This window comes from Rhinolophus sinicus, chromosome 8, assembly GCF_057876585.1.
Source record: "Rhinolophus sinicus isolate RSI-liver-muscle chromosome 8, RSI-T2T, whole genome shotgun sequence".
NCBI classification, from domain to species: domain Eukaryota; kingdom Metazoa; phylum Chordata; class Mammalia; order Chiroptera; family Rhinolophidae; genus Rhinolophus; species Rhinolophus sinicus.
In genome coordinates, this window is record NC_142508.1 from 58,985,030 (window position 1) to 59,002,681 (window position 17,652).

At 36.0% G+C, this 17,652-nt stretch overlaps 1 long non-coding RNA gene across 1 annotated transcript in view; it reads left to right on the forward strand.

Moving 5' to 3' along the window:
• The first annotated feature begins 3,845 nt into the window (after positions 1 to 3,845).
• Positions 3,846 to 17,652, forward strand: part of LOC148757586 (uncharacterized) — a 59,999-nt gene continuing 46,192 nt past the window's right edge. Inside the window, exon 1 of the long non-coding RNA XR_016022229.1 lies at positions 3,846 to 3,939. This is a non-coding gene — a long non-coding RNA (uncharacterized LOC148757586). The remainder of the gene's footprint in view (positions 3,940 to 17,652) is intronic.

Sequence of the window (17,652 nt, forward strand, 5' to 3'; positions counted from 1 at the left end):
AGTGACTAACATAGTCGTGGCTAATGATCTGTCCACTTTTGACTCATTGCTGTAATGAACTTGCCCTGCTAAAATACTGGCTCGTATCACTTAAGAAATCTAACCAAGCCAGATACTCATCCCATATTTCATTTTGTTCCCATAACAGACAAACTGTGCTGATTACACACCTCTAAAATTTGACCTTTTCCTCTTCTTTGCATTGTCCCTGTGTTCTGAAAGAAATTGAATACATGCAAGTGGCTTGAAAAGAAAAATATTGTCAAAACAAGTTGCTACATAATCTTGTGCTTTCTTTTTATTTTCTCGTGGTCATCTTTGACTTGGATGATGATTCACTTGAGAACATTTCATCAATATAGAGTGGCCAATCAGGGGCTGGTGGGGGTGGAGTCAGTATTCTTAACAAGTCATCAAAATCTCCATAGTTTTCTCAACTGGATTTGGTTCTTTTCTTGCTCTCCTGTTCTGTTTGGTCCCATTCTGAATTGCTGTCTTTTAACTATATGCATGTGATACGTCTCTATTGAGATTTCAAGGCTAAGTAAGGATAACTATTATATAGTATATTTCTAGACCACAGAGTTATCAACTTTAGGGGAAAAAAAAAATTCCAAAAAAAAACCCCAAATCAATCAAACAAATAACTATCTAAAAATCTTTGCTGTTGATTTCAGAAAATATCTCATCTGCCTTAATTGATAAAACCAAACAGAATTCAGCTTGGATGTGTTTATAAAAAAAATTTTAAATAAACTTTTGTGCTCATAAGTGAGGTTACTTTGTGGCAAGATGCACGATTCCCAGTACACATCTGTTTTCATGACCTATAAAAAAGTATTTTCTTTAAGCAAAATTGAGGACATCACTCAATAAGTTGAGATTTGATGCCAATAATTGTATATACATCTGGAGTTTGAGCACAACTAAATTCTGTAAAGTATCAAATAAGCTGTTATAGTTTATATAATAATTTAGTTATGATAATCAAAAGACTTTTATAAAGCTAGAAAGTTTGGCAAAGCACTGTAGACCAAACCATGAAAAAATATAAAGAGCTTTTAAATAGATTTGGTTAACATATTTATATTTGCATATGCATACTTAAAATATAGAAGCAACTGGTCAAAACTGGAAAGAAACTAGTCGGTAAACTGGCTGAGAAAAGCAAGGCATCGTCTCCTCTTATCAGTTACCACATACAGACCCAGACACAGAAAAGCACAATTCTGATGGGGATTTAGTCTAGGAATCCTCTGCCACTCTACGTTTCTGGCATGTTCTTTCTAAGCCATGCAAATGTTTCAAGAGCTGGCATTCATTGAAAACTCTTATGTGCCAACCAAACATGTATCAAGAAATGGAAATGATTTTGTGCCAATAATATTCAAATACACTGTGCTTGGCACAGGGGTTTGCGCCAAAGTTCCCAAAGAACTGGCATCAAATCTAATGGGTGTTTGCAGGTGATTTGTCAGGATAATATTAGCCCCTTCCTACAAAATGGGTCTTTCATGTACTAAAGGACATCAACAGACTTACGCGAGTAGACAGAAAGCTTTCTTTCAGAAAAGCCATCCTTTTGAAATGTCCTGTTATTTCTAGTATAGAAATAATTGATTGTTAAAACCATTAGGTGAAAGTTTGTTTAAGAACAGGACAATGATGCAGTTTCAAACTTTCTCACCAGAGGAGCAAAATAACTTTTCAGTGGAGAAATCTGATGGACACCGCCTTAACCCAGTGATCAGTTAGCATTTCCATTAATAGGATTAAGTGACAGCAGGTGCCTCCTGATAAGATCCACTAAGTGTGAAATACCACTTATGTAGTATTCTGCCGAAAACTAAATTGAAACACAAGGAAAGACTAGGTTAAACGCTGAAGGATAGATGCCAGCACAACTAGTCTGTGGACTACTGGTGATTCTTAAAGATTATTTAATTGCTTTCAATTAATCATTTCTCAATCACCTTTAAAATCTGTTGTCAAAATAAAGAGAATTAAATCTTAATATATGTGTAAAGTGAAATGGAAAATTTTTTTTCTTTTTCCTTTTTTTTGTGTGTGTGTGTGTTCTGAACATTCTTTTTCTTAGTTTCAGGTTGAAAATCTAATTTTAAGACCCATCAAAAGTGTTTCACTGAAACAGTGAAACAAGAAACTATCACTTTGAGGCAAAAAGAAAGACGAATTCAACTAAATTCAGCATTTATTTTACACCAGAGACTAGATTTTCTGGAGATAGAATTTTACATATTTTAAAGTCCTTATATACCTCCAGTCTTCCTATCTGTTGAAAAGTGCTTAACTCATGCTTTATCCGCAATTGCTCTTGGCTTCCAGATACTGCATTAAATACGTTGAGAGTTAACACATTGAGAGAGCTGGAGTGAAGAGATTAAATAGGTTGCAATATTATGAAGATAACCCAAAATGTTTTCTGGTCGTTAATGCGCTGTGTGAGTGCTGATTTTATTTACATCTCAGTTCAGTCTGTGTGGTCGCCAGGGAGTGATCCCATGAGTCTCTGTTTAGTATGGAAGCAAGAGAGAATTCTTTCTCCCATTAATGCGACAAGATTTTCTAGCTTTGCCCATGTCCAGTGAAAATGATGGAGAGGAAGAGTAAACCTGAGCACATTCACTCATTCTGACCTTGAATCCAATGATTGGCAGGCTAATGGCGGGCTAAGGCTTAGCTCCTGATATCCACATCTGTGCCTCCCCACATGTTAGCCTGGTTTTAATTCTTACATTGATTAGGTATGATCACAGTGCGGTTTCCCCTCCTGCAGACAACTCATTTGTATTGCAAATTGTTAATACCATCCTAAAGTCCAACAATATTATCATCACTGGGGCCCCCACAGCCTTCATATTCACTTCCGTGTTATTGAGCTAACAAGCAAAGATACAGGGACAGCTGCAGCGCCTGGTGAAGCTTATGTAATCAGAGCTGACTTACCCAGCAGGGACCTCAAACTATTAAAGAATTGTAACAGATTAGGTAAATATGATGAGTAGAGGTGAAAAAAATGTGCTTGTTTTGTCTTTTTTGTTGGTACATACATTAGGAATGCTAGCATTTCTTTTTTTTTTTTTAATTTATTTTTTAAATTTATTGGGGTGATAATTGTTAGTAAAATTACATAGATTTCAGGTGTACAAGTCTGTATTATATCATCTATAAATCCCATTGTGTGTTCACCACCCAGAGTCAGTTCTCCTTCCATAGCATTTCTTTTAGTAGTTAGCTTCATATGAACACTTCATATTTATATTTATGTTCACATTCAATATTTTCCCCTCCAAATACAACTCAGGCTAAATTTATTGAACAGCATATACAATGGATGTACCGTTGGGCTTTGGAATCAACTACACTTGAGTTCTGTGGTTGGTACAGTGTACTTTTGAACAAGTTTCTTTTCTCTTTCTGCCTGTTTCCACATTTCAGAAATACACATAGCAGTAGTCCTTTTGTGTACCTAATGAGCTGTATTTAATGAAAATGTGGATTACAGTAGTTGTGTACAATAAATACCAGCTCTACTAGAGCTAATCATGAAAGTGCTCTCTGTGGCAAGAATATGCTATTTCTTAGATTGTATTGTAAGTGAAATAAATATATTAGACATTCAATTGGATTAAATATGTAGTAATATTAATATTTTCCAAATTACATCTAACATTGGAATCTCGAGGGGCCAAATGAATCTAACTCCATGAGACATTTCAATGATCAAATCAGCAAATAATCTTATTTGAAATACGATTACACATTTACTTAAATATTTTCAATTTATGGTAATTTTGTTCTATCAATCATTTTCATTCACTTTCAGGACTCAAGACTATGGAAATTGAAGATTCTGCTCCTGGCTATGATGGATTACTTTACAGCTGACCAAACTGAATGCCAAGAACACTAGAAAACGTAAGTGATATTTATTAAAAAAAAAAAAAAAAAAAAAAAAAAATTTTTTTAAGGTACCAGAGAGCTACCTACATGGCAATTAGAACTTACTGAGCCAAGAACCTGGAGAGAAGGAAAACACACTGGAGGTGAGCCCAACCCATCATTCCACACAACATTTTCAGTCAAGGCATTTGCATATTGTTAAACAGCATGGAGCAGGATGTAGAGAAGCTGAGCAGAAAGTACCAAAGCAGCTGAGCAGTATTTCTGACAGTCTGACAGGTGAGAGAGCCAAAGACTGGGGGATTTGATCTCTCAAAGCAGCCAAAGCATGGAAGGCCAGATACTGCAGGAAAGGGAAGAGGAGAAAAACAAACCGAACCCTGCTCCCATTTTCATCTCAAAGCTGTTTGTCAATGAAAAGGGGCCATAGGGTAAAAAGCTAAGCAGAGATTGGCTCCTAAATGTGTAGAAGACAGTGAGATTTTTGCAGGTTCACAGCACAGGAAAGTGAAAAACTGAATCTAGGTTCCCCAAGAAGGAAGGGATTCTGATAAGTAATTTTTGAGGAGAAACCAGAAAATAGACCAGGTCTTAGAAAAAGCCTAAACCCACTGTTGCATCTGCACAAGTCCTGCTAGCTCATGGGAATGTCTAAATTAACTGCAGGCAGAAATTTAAAACCTGTTTCCCCAGAGGAATACATCATCCTCTAGAGGCTGTAAAATGTTTCATGTAAAATGGACGGTGTTTAATTTTGAAAAGTTGAGATGAGCAAAGAAAATAGGTCTATAACAAGACAGCATTAGAAACAGAGCCGGTGATCATCCGTATTTTGAAGTAAGCAGAAGTTTAAAATTGGGATTTATATCAAGAGGAGAAATAAGTTAGAAGATATCCATAGGGAACTGAAATCCATAAAAAATTCCTCTATGATTTTGGAGTAGGGAAATTTTTCTTAAACTAGATGCAAAAAGAAGTAATTACATTGCCTTCCAGGTTCATCCAGGTTGCTGCAAATGGCAGGATCTCCTTTTTTAAGGCTGAATAATATTCCTGTGTGTGTGTGTGTGTGTGTGTGTGTGTGTGTGTGTGTGTGTGTATGTGTGTATGTGTGTATCATATCTATAATATTGTATTGGACACTGGATATTTTCTAAGAGTAGATTTCAGGTGTTCTCATCACCCATAAAGAAAGTGGTAACTACCATGTTTCCCCGAAAATAAGACCTAGCTGAACAATCAGCTCTAATGTGTCTTTTGGAGCAAAAATTAATATAAGACCTGGTCATATTTTACTATAATATAACATTGGGTCAATATAATATATAAATATAATATAATACAATACAATATAATATAATACCAGGTATAATATAATATAATACTGGGTTTTATATAATATAATGTGATATAATATAAGACTCTGTCTTATATTAATTTTTGCTCCAAAACACGCATTAGAGCTGATTGTCTGGCTAGGTCTTATTTTTGGGGAAACAGGGTATGCGAGGACATGGAACGTTAATAAGCTTGAATATAGTAATCATTTAACTATATGCATGTATGTGTATCAGGTATGCAACATGATATACACATACATCATGTTGCATACCTTAAATATATACAGTTAAAAATGAATAAAATATCATTTTGAGAATAAAAGCAGTAATCATACAGGAAAATATTTGGGGTCATTTAAAAGACACCAAGAAGATATTAGAAAGGCAATCCAGAGAGCGGGGGAAGTTATCTGCTATATATAACAAAGGACTCATATAAAGAATACATCAACAACTTTAACAAATCACACTTCATAAATGAAAACCAATAAACTAATTAATATATATGAAGATACTCTTCATCATCAGTCTTCCAAAATGCAAATTATGTGACAACCAGGATGGATAAAATTGAAAGGATGGTGATGTATTGGAGTGGATGTGAAAGAACACATCACATATTCTGCCAATGGAAGGGAAAATGGTTACTAACATTTTGGGCAATTCTTTGGCCCTCCCTGTGTGCTAAATACAAATGTGTGGCTATTCTATGACTCAGCAATTGAATTAACAGGTTGAACAGAGAGAAATATACTCATGTTCATGGCAGTGTTATATGTAATAATTCAAACCTCAAATACTCGTGAACTGTAGAATAGATGCTTAATGGTATTTCCATACAATAGGATAATTTTATATAAAAATAGAAATAATTTAACTTATGTTACAAGAACTACCAGGGATAAAACTCACCAACATAATGCTGAGCAACAGAAGTTAGACATGAATGTAAATATGCTGTGTTGGTACATCTATATAAATTTCATAACCAGTCCAAATTAATGTTAAGCGGGGGTCTCTGCAGTACTAGTAATGTTCTATTAAAAAGACCATAGTTACATGGGTATGTTCATTTTAAATACATCAGCTTATGATATGTACATTTTTTAAAAAAGTGAACTCAGTCCCTGAGAATCCCTCAGACTTGCCTTAATTTAATTATTATTAATTTATAGACAAACCAAATCACAAGCTTGTATAGTTTGGCTTTACATCTGAACATCGTTTGCCTTCTCTCTCCCTGGGACTTATCTCTTATTCAGTTTCCCCTAAGTGAAGACTGCTTATAATGATAACTTTCTGAACAGAGCATCTTGGATGTTGCTATTTCACCATTTCTCATATATTAGAATAATCTTTTCAGTGTTGTATGAAAGAATTAGTACATTACTTGGGCTCCTGGATGTAATATAAGATGGATTATGATATTAGTTGTCCTGATTGCTTGAGTTATGCCATCCTACTCTGAAGTGCCCCCCTGCCTTTCCTTATTCATCTGACCGCAGATGTCTGGAAGATCTCTGTCCAGTTGGAGTTGTGTGTGGCTGCATGGATACCATATCCTCCCTAGGAGCACAATTTTGATGTATTGATTTTCTTAAATTTTAATTATTACTCTTTAAAAGATCAAGATTCACCACCATTTATCAGCAAAGTCAACCTAAACCAGAACTTAATATTGGTATTGCTTTTGCTTTTATATTTATCTGTTTGTTTATTTGTTAGGGTTAGCATGCCCTTGGTTCCATGCAATAACACTATTTCTCCCCAAAGAGAAGTTAATCTACTCTATGGAAATATTACTTTTATTATTATTTGCTCATTTTTCCTTAGATCTTCCAACAGTCTCGTAATGCTTTATTCTCTTCCTGTGCAGCTTATTGTAAATTTTTACTATCTTCACATCCACATTTCTTCTATCTTTGGTAAAATATTATCTTACTCTAAACAAGTAATGTTTTAATTGTCAGCAAGCAAGACTTACAAAAATGGACGCTATTATCACCTTGTTGATCTGTGAATTGATATCCAGGAGGCATTTTAGCCAGAACACTCAGATCAGATTAAATCTGCAAGCTGGTGTTCTGTCTGGAGAAAGGGAGAGAGATTTAGGGAAACTAGTGAGACCTGCCGTGAGCTCTTCCTTTAATAAAGCAGTGTGTGTCTAAATACTCTATCAAATCTCTTTTAGCTTTTCCAATCTGAAGAGGGCAGTTCAGCTTGATAATAGCAGCCTAGTTTGTGACATACCAACTTTTGCCCTGAGAACTGCTGGAAGAAACTGGACAGAAACAAAACTGTTTGAAGATATCAGACAGCTAACTTTAGGGCAGTGGATATTTGGGGGACTGAAATTTGAGAAAAAGAAAAAGCCAAGAGATGAGAAGCTGGCATTTGGCCCCATTTTCCACTCAAGATAATGACACTTCTAAAAGCAATTACTAGAGAGACTGAGAAGAGTAAAAATTTTCACAGTCCTATGGGACAGGGAAAAGGAAGCAAAAATAGAGTTTATATTCACCCAGGAGGAAGGAGCCTCATAAATCAATAAGATTTCTGGTGGGTCCCTAACTAGGTGAAACCAGCACTCACTAAGACTGAAATATCTAATTTAAAATCTACCTGGTGCCCAATTAGATTAAGGTGATCTTCTCCAGTGGAACTGTCTAAAACAGAAGTAAATCCTTATTCAATGTTTCATGTAAATATATAGAATTCAATAAAATATATTTGACATAAAAGAAGAAAACACTTGACTAAGAATTAAAAGGAAAAAAACATATAATAAAAGCAGATGTGAATGAAAATATCAGATATGTACCTTGAAATAATAATTAAAGTGTTCAAAGTATTAAAAGAATTGACAAAGAACTAGAAACCCCGATAAAATGCAAAATGAAAGTTCTAGCAATAAAACCACACACAAATCATAGGTGAGTAGATGAAATAATGGCAGTTTAGACATAGTTTGAAAGTTTAGGTGAACAGATAAAAACACAATACCAAGAATGAAGCAGAGAGTGAGAAAAGTATAGCAAATAGTAAAAAGAATTTAAAGGAGATACTGGACATGGATAAAACTGTTACATATCTGTAATTGTAGTCCCAGAAAAGAGGAGAAAGATAATGGGGCAGAAGTAATATTTGAAAATATAATGGCAGATGATTTTCCAAAATTAGTTAAAGACATTAAGCCACAAACTTAACAACTGTTACAAATTTAAAGCGGGATAATTATTAGAAAACCATACCTAAGCACTGCTAAAAGCTAAAGACAAATAGAAAATCTTAAACATCAGCCAGGAAGAAAAAAAAAAAGTATTATTAGGTTGGTGCAAACGTAACTGTAGTTTTTGCAATTATGTTTACCCTTTTAAACCGCAATTACGTTTGCACCACCCTAATACCTTTATAGCAGGAAAAATAAGAGTGCTAGCTAGCTTCTCAACATGAAACAATGGAAGCCAAAATACAGTTCTTTCTCATTATTTCTAAAAGTGCTAAAAGAAAATAACAGTCCATATAGAATTCTATACCCAGTAAAAATATCCTTCAGAAAATGGAGGCAAAACATTTTTAAACAAACAGAATTTGAGATCATTGATAATCACAAGCCTTCACTAAAAGCAGTATCTTTGATCCCAGTTGGGAATCCACGTATGCAGAGAGCCAACTTTTGTCATATGGTGCCCCTGACCCACTCATGTTCAAGGGTCAATTGTATAACTAAAAAGTGTTGTCAGGCAGTGGGAAAATGATATTAAAGGCAGGAGAGCAGAAAGTAAAACTAAGCAGATAAATATGTGAGGAAAAGTAAGTCAGTAGTGGGTGTACAATTTCAGTTTGACAAGACGAAGAGTTAAATTGGAGAAGGGTGTTCATGATGGCTGCACCATGATTAAATACATGATCAATGTAATTAATACCACTGAACTCTATACCTAAAAAGGTTAATGTGGTCAATTTCATGTCGTGTATTTACCACAAAAATTTTGAAAAGGGACACACACACACACACACACACACACACACACACAATACCAAGATATAAAGAATAGCATGACGAATACTGAGCACCCACCAGCAGCTTAAAAAATAGTGTGTTTCTGGTAAGTGGTGAATCAGTGATGAGTCACTGATCTCATGACTTATATTCTGACATTGTATTGACCCATGAGGGACCTGAAGGTAATGCAACTTTTATAGCAGTCCTTCCCCTTCTTAATAATCAACCTCTCCCTAAAAGTAAAAGAAAAGTAAATCATTGATTGTACGGAACAATATACATCACAATGCGGAATTTGAAGTTCACATAAAATAAAATATTCAATATCAACAGTCCATGAGCCAGAGAAAGGGAAAAGTACTCTGGGGTACATGCATTGATGTGGCAAAGTACTAATTTAATTAAGACTTTAATTAATCAAGAATGCATGTCGCAATCTCTGGAGTAACTTCTAAAAAAATTAAAAAGTACATTAACTTAAAAGCTAACAAAGAGGTCAATGGAATAATAAGGTAAACAGTAAATCAAGCTATTTTATCATTTATTTCCCCAAAAGTCTCAAGAGACTCTCATCAAAATATATATTTAGTCTTAAACATTATATCTAAATACAAGAAAAATATTTTAAAAGTCCTTTTGGTACAAGAAAATCAACAACATGAAAAAGAAAGGCTTGACTTGGGGTGGGGATATATTTTAAAAAGAGAAAGATATCAAATTATATATCCTCAATTTGTTTTTCTCCCATTTCATTAATATCACTAACCTTTGAAATGGAAAGAGAAAAATATTTAAGTGAAAGCACAGGGGCTGTTATAAGAGCCCCTTATTAGTTAATGATAATTTCCAAATTCATGAAATAGCAATCTTGGGTGTTAATACTAAAAGAACTTGTGAAGCTGTATTTATGGTAATTTAGCGGGGGGGGGGGAAGACTATTTTCTGGAAGAGGGGTGAGGTAGGATCTCCCACACAGTTCATTTAGACCTGTACAAAGAAGATGGAAAGTTAAGCAATTTAGGGAGAACTGAAACTGCTGGCAGCGGTTAGAGGTTAGAGCATAGAAAATTAGATACTTGCAAGATTTCACGGGCAGGACAAAGTGCTCATCTTTTAATTGTTTATGTAACAAATCCTTCTCACCACTAGATTTCTAAGAGTATTTCAGTATCTTAACTGCCTGAGGAACCAGACCGAGGAGTGGAGAAATGGCCTTTCTTGTACACTTTCATCCTTGCTTATGTCTCTTTTACTTAAAGGTTGGCTTTCGATTATAAACACAGCAATGCTCTACTCTAATAATCTTTCACTATTCTCAAAGCATTGAGGTTGGCAAGGAAAAGAAGGTACTTCCTTGTGTAATCCGAGGCAACGCTTAAAGAATGAAAATGCTTATTTGCCTACACATAGCCTTAAAACCCACAACCACATCCTGATTACAAATCAAGGAGAATAAATGCATACCTTTAAAACATATTTAAGATATCCATCGCTAATCATACCCTCAGCTCTTTGAACCATTGTAATCGACAGTCTTCGTCACCCCTCATACATGACAAGCACTGTCACACACCTTTTGAGTCTTACACATGGGGGTAGACAGTCCACATAGCAGGAAGGTGCATTATAGAAAATACAGAACCTAGGGGCTTAACCTGGGCCTCCTATGATTTTCTCAGCCACATTGTTCTGTTATCCTGCGTCATATACACTGTGTTGGGTTTTCCTTATAATATTCAGATCATGGCTTCTAATTCATGCAGCATACTGATTTAACTTAACTGCATGTAAACCCCATAGCAGGAATTTATCAATGGATGGTTTGCTTTAATTATTCAGAGAACTGAATACATGACAAGGAGCCAATCCTACTATTCTGCTCATTCAAAGGACAGTTCCACTCCACTGTCAGATGGTCATTTTCACTGCTCAGAGTTGAACTGGACAATTGAAAATAGATTTGACTCCCAAAAAGCAGATCTTAGAAACAGTTTAGCCTACTTTGTTTCAGAAATTATTTAAAGGAGAAGTATATAATTTAACAAACTAGAAAGAATAATTTGCTTTATCTTCTAACAAGCAATAAGAAACTAATATTTGTTGACGTCTCATAATTGTTTCTTCCTATAAAATTCAAAATTTGGCTTGCATGTACATATTCTTACACTTGAGTATGTAATCCCATGTTAGCCATTATTTTTGAAAGGTAATTACTTCCACCTTTATTGTAGAAAATTAATGACTGTGTTAATGAGGGGAGTTGTCCATGAAAAATGAAATGCTTTCTTCAGGTAGAGAAGACAGTTAAGTGCCCTGGGTAACTAATTCCTGGACCAGCCTGCCTGTGCTGGAAACCAGGCTCTGCTTACCAGCTGTGCAACCTGAAGAAAATTAGGTGAATTCTGCATGTCTCAGTTTCCTCATCTTTAAAATGGAGATAATAGCGTATCTTTTTCTAAAGTTGAATTATAATGATGATGTAAAATGCTTAGAGTAAGTAATTCCACTGCTGGGTATATTTCCAAAAGAATTGAAAGCAGGTGCTTAAATAGGTATTTCTACACCCATATTTATAGCAGCATTATTTATAATTTCCAAAGGTGGAAACATCCCCAATGTCCATTGAAGGAGGAAGGGATAAACAAAATGTGATATACACACAATGGAATATTATTCAGCTTTAAAGAGGAAGGATTTCTTCATTTTTGTGGCTGAATAATTATTCCATTGTATATATAAACCACAACTTCTTTATCCATTCGTCTATTGATGGACACTTAGATCATTTCCATGTTTTAGTTACTGTAAATAATTCTGCAATGAACTTGGGGTGCAGATATCATGTTGAGTTAGTATTCTCCTTTTCCTTTGGATATATTTCCAGAAGTGAAATGGCTGGATCATATGGTAGTTCTATTTTTAATTTTTTGAGGACTCTCCATACTGTTTTCTCATAGTAGCTGTACCAGTTTACAGTCCCACCAACAATGCACGATGGTTCCCTTTCCTCACATCCCCACCTGCATTTGTTATCTCTTGTCTTTTTGATGATGGCTATTCTAACAGGTGTAAGATGCTATCTCTTTGTGGTTTTAATTTGTGTTTCCCTAATGACTAGTGATGTTGAGCATCTTTTCCTGTTCTTGTTGGCCTTTCATATATCTTCTTTGGAGAAACGTGTATTCAGGTTCTTTGCGAGGAAATCCTACGATATGCAACAACACAGATGGACCTTGAAGGCATTGTGCTAAGTGAAATAAGTCAAAGACAAATGCAGTGTGATCTCATTTATATGTGGAAACTAAACCAACAAACTCATAGAGAAAGAGATCAGACTTGGGGTTACCAGAGGTGGAGTGTGGGGGTAGGAGAAAATGGAAGAAGGTGGTCAGAAGGTACAAACTTCCAGTTATAAGATAATTAAGTACTAGGAAGAGAATGTATCACATGATGACTATAGTTAACACTGCTGGAAGGTATATGGAAAAGTTAAGTGAGTAAATCCTAAGAGTTCTCTTCACAAGGGAATTTTTTTTTTTCCTGTTTTCTTTTCTTGCTATTTTATCTATGTGAGAAGATGGATGTTAGTTGAACCTATTGTGGTAATCATCTCACAATATATGTAAATCAAACCATCATGCTGCACAGTGATGTATGTCAATTATTTCTCTGTGAAACTGGAAGAAACAAAAAGAAAAAAGGAAGGAAATTCTCATGCATGCTACAACATGGATGAACCTTGACCATATTATGCTAAGTGAAATAAGATCGTTACAAAAAGGCAAATATTATCTGATAATCCTTTATGAGATACCAAGAAAGTAGAATGGTAGTTTTCAGGAGCTGGGAGGAAGGAGGAATGGAAAGTTATCGATTAGTGGGTACAGATTTTCAGTTTGGGATGGTAAAAAAGTTCTGGAGTTGTATAGTAGTGATGGTTGCACCACTCTGGGAATGTAATTAATGCCATGGCGTTGTACACTTGGAATGGTTAAATAGTCAATTTTATGTTACGTATGTTTTAAAATTTATAAGCCCACAGTTTTAAAAAATGTTTCAAATAATGCTTAGAGCAGTAGTTTCAATAGGGTGTCTGGACCAGCAGTGTCAGCATCCCCTGGGACTTGTTAGGAAAGGAAATTCTGGGGTCCCACCACACACCTAACTGAATCAGAGACTCTAAGTGGTGAGCCCAGCAGTGCTTTCGAAACCCCCTAGGGGATTCTGATGTACGTACAAGCTAAATTTCCAATTTTATAGGAGGAAACAATCATGAGTAGTTAACAAATATTAGCTTCAATGACATCACATATTCCTTTTCTATTTTCTTTAGGCTCTCGATTCATTTTCCGGAAAATGAATCTTATTTAATTTTGTTTGTGCTTTTATTTAATTCCATCTTTGCCTTCTTTACAATACCGACTCTAATGTCTCACAGCTAAAATGTGTAACAGAAGAAGGAAATATTTAGGGATAAACAGTACTGAAAGTTATTACGGGTGGAGGCATATCCCCAAGGCTTATCTTTCAAGTATTGAGTAACAGATAGACCAGAGGTCGTTTCCATAGTAACACATATTCTGCAATTTATAAATTGCAGAATGTAGAAGAAAATTATTGAAAATGCCAGTGGAAACCGTATAGTTTTTCAAAAGAATGTTTGTAATATCTTAAATTGGCATGTTCCCTCTCATGATAAACATAGAGGTTATGGGTTATTTAAATGAGTTGTAAGCATCTGGGGGACCATTGTAATCCTCATTAAACTTCCACTAACCATAAAGACCTCTTTATTCTTAAAATGAACACGCTGTGAAGGAAGTCATTGCAAAATACCCAGACTGTGACAGACATTAACCTCCTACATCAATCGCTTCTACTTTTACCGAACGCCAATAAAACCTAGGAATTCTCAACTGGAAGTACTTTCCTTCTGCAATAAAGTTTGCTTTTTGTCAACCCATAAATCAAATCACTTCCCCTCTTCTGAACAAAACTTAAACCAGATTCCTTTTCCTCATTTTCATCCAGCCCCCAAATGGGTAAACTCTTTACTCAGTTCTTGATAACTCGTGGTTGTTTTTTCTCAGAAAATCAAGTTCTCAGAAAAGTCAGCTAACCATGGCCAACATTCTTTTCTTTAACAATGTGTGCTCAATATTTTCAGGTAATTACTGTAAGATGGATGCCCATAAATGGAAGGCAGGACCCAATCAGTGGATCTGAAAGTTTGCCCTGGTGCATTTTTAAGTCACCTCAAATGATGGGCCCCAATATGTGTGTCTTGGGCTCCAGGCTGGAGCCAGGAGGACTTATTTTGAGGGTCAGGTGTGCCACGCATTATGTGGCCTCTCGCAGGGTCACCTAGCTCACCTGGGCCTCAGGGTATGTCTAAAATTAGACTAGATTCTGTCTAAGGTTCCTTGTAATTCTGAGGGATGACATGGAGGTAGCACCCTCCCTGGAGGGTTCTGGTACAGTTTCCTGTCACTCACATCACTTTTTGATCAGGTCCCAGGGGCATGTAGTCTGCTGGTCCCCTCTCCAAGTCCAGGTTAGGACACTGAACTTAGTTATGTCACCACTGCTCCCCTACTCTCTCTCTTCCTTCCTCAGAAGTTTCTTTGCTTTCTCTTCCTGGTGATAGTAACTTCCCACACAACCCCTCATCCATTCCACATTCTACCCTACATTTCTGCTCACCCGAAAACTCCCTGCTGCACCTCACATTACTCACAGTGAAACTCCACACTCTGAATCAGCCCCGCTCAGCCTATATTAGTTCAGCCTAATAATCAGCCTATATTAGTTCTTAGAGTGCAAAAGAAAGGTGTCGAATTTTGTGTGCCCTTTTCTCACAAACAGAGCCTCCCCATCTGTCAAAAGCTATTACATCACTGTGGACTCAAAAATCGCTGTTAAAAGTCAAAAGCAGAATACTGGTGCTGTTTTTTTTCCTCCGTCTTTGGCCTTTGGCCATAGAAGGAAAATATATGACATTGACTAGGAACTTAACTCTGTGCTAGTTTATGGCCTAAGCACTTTATGTATTGACTCAGTTAATTCTCTCAGCCACACTAGGAGACAAATACCCTCATCACTCCCATTTTGCAGAGGAAACAGGCTGAAAGGAAGTAGAGTATTTGGCCCACGGCACACATCTAGAAAGTGGTGGAGGTAGCATCTTGGGAAAGAACCACTCAAGAGCCAAAATGACTTCATTTCAATTATTTATATATGTGTATTTATATGCATATATATGCATATATTTATACATATATATCCTATTTATTTTATATTTATTATTTATATATTTCCTATTTACCTCCTATTTTATTTATATATATAATTTCCTATATACTAAATAATTTAATACTGAATTAGCTCATTATTCTCTTCCATTGGCTTTCATATTTTTAAAGCAGAAAAACCCTTTCATTAATATCTTGGATAAGAAGTCCAAAGAGGAGCCACTTAGGTTAAAATAGGGAGAAAGTAAAGGGATGTCTGTCGGTCAGGTAACAAAGGGCCAGACCAATTTACCTGCTCCAAGGCAACTCTACTAAACCCTAATCCTTCTCAGAATTCAGTATGAAACCCCTCTCCCTGCAGGTTGTCTTTTCGTTATCGAATTATCTCCTCAAGCGTAAGTCAGATTCCCGGACTGGACCGGATTGCAGACCGTCCAGTTTAGTTTTTGACCTGACGGGGCCTAGTGGTGAGCTCCTCAGCAGTGGGCTGTTCTCTCAGGCAGCCTGACTTTCCACTTCTTTCCATTTTTGGAGGCCCCCACCAGGCCTCCAAAGCAGAGGGTCAATTAGAGGTTAATGCTCGTATTTACTTTTCCAAGGGCATATTGTATTTGGTTGTTGTGTTGTAAGGGTGTGTGTTCTCCTGTTCACAGTCTAAACCCTTTCTTTTCACTTTTCCTTGCTTACTTGCACTGACTGACCGCTGATAGCTTTTCTATGTCCAGCCCTGACCACAGTCACTTTCTGGTAAGTCTGAAATGAGGATCAGGGGTGTCAGCTCATGCACATGCTCTGTGAGGGCAGTGGCCGTGTCTTTTTCACTAATGTATCTTCAGTAATTGGTATACTACTTGGGACACAGTAAGGACTCAATGTGTGTTTTCTTAAATTATTAATTAACTAATGGCACTAGGCTGCGCTCTTATCAATTGATTTAAATGTCAATGCGTTAATTATCCTGAAGAAGCAGATGCGGTGTTACAAGCTTAATTTACAAGAAGGAAGCATTTTGGTTATCATGGGGTTTGTTTTAAAATCTTAAAAAAAAAAAAGTAGTAGGGGGATTTAGTGATTTGATGAACCATGGAATTAATTGCTTGCTCTGCCCAATTTCAATTACTCTCTCCCTTGGCCAGTTTGTTAAAGATGCTTTTGGCAGCTTTGACATTTCGTTTTACATTTTAAATAGCAGGTCAACTCACATTCCAATGTAAACAAGGAACATAATTATTCAATTTTGTAGGGGCAATTTATCAAACTTTGTATCCCAAGTATACAAATGCTTTTGAAACAAATTTATAACTTAGAAAATATTCTAGGTCTCCATATTTATTTTCCACATTCCAGTGTAATTCCCTGGAAACAAAGCCATCATCTGTCATTGTTTTTCTATCATTATAATTGCAAGTGACATTATAATACGCTTTTTAGGCCCTCTGGAAAAATGCGAAATAGTCACTAAAACTCGTATCACAAAGTATAGCTCTAAAATTAAAATTCAAATATTTCAATAATTTTATCATGCCTACTTATCATTAACGGTAGAAGTTTGTGAGTTAATTGCCATTTTTTAAAAAAGAAAATGTGTGTGTGCTCTCAACCACATCAGTATTATTTTAAATAATCTGTATGTCAACTCAGCGTTCACATGATTTCACATTCTGAGAATTTTAAAGTCAAGAAATAATTTATCAGTTTGAAATCATGTCCAAGTTTTCCACATCCTAATATACAAGTCTGCCTTTTCACTTGTACTGAATTTAGGTGAATATCAGCAAGGAAAGGGAAGGTATTAAGAGAAGTGACGTATCTGGACCTCATCATTAGTTAAGATAGTAGCATCCCTCTGAGAGGGAGCAATGTCCTTCTACGGAGAGTCTCTTTTTGACACAGTTACCACATATTACCTTGCTTTCCTTTCCCCCCCCCCCCCTTTATTTTCATTTTTCCGACAATATTCAGTTTTTGCGTAACAGGCATTAGACACTACAGCAATTAAATCCAAGTTTCCCACACACCTACCTGGCCATTGGACAAGAGTCCGGAGCCAAGATACAAAGTCAGGTTGGTTTAGATTCTAATGTCTGGGCTGGTTCCTGTTTGTCATTTTGCTTGTATATACAAATTGTGA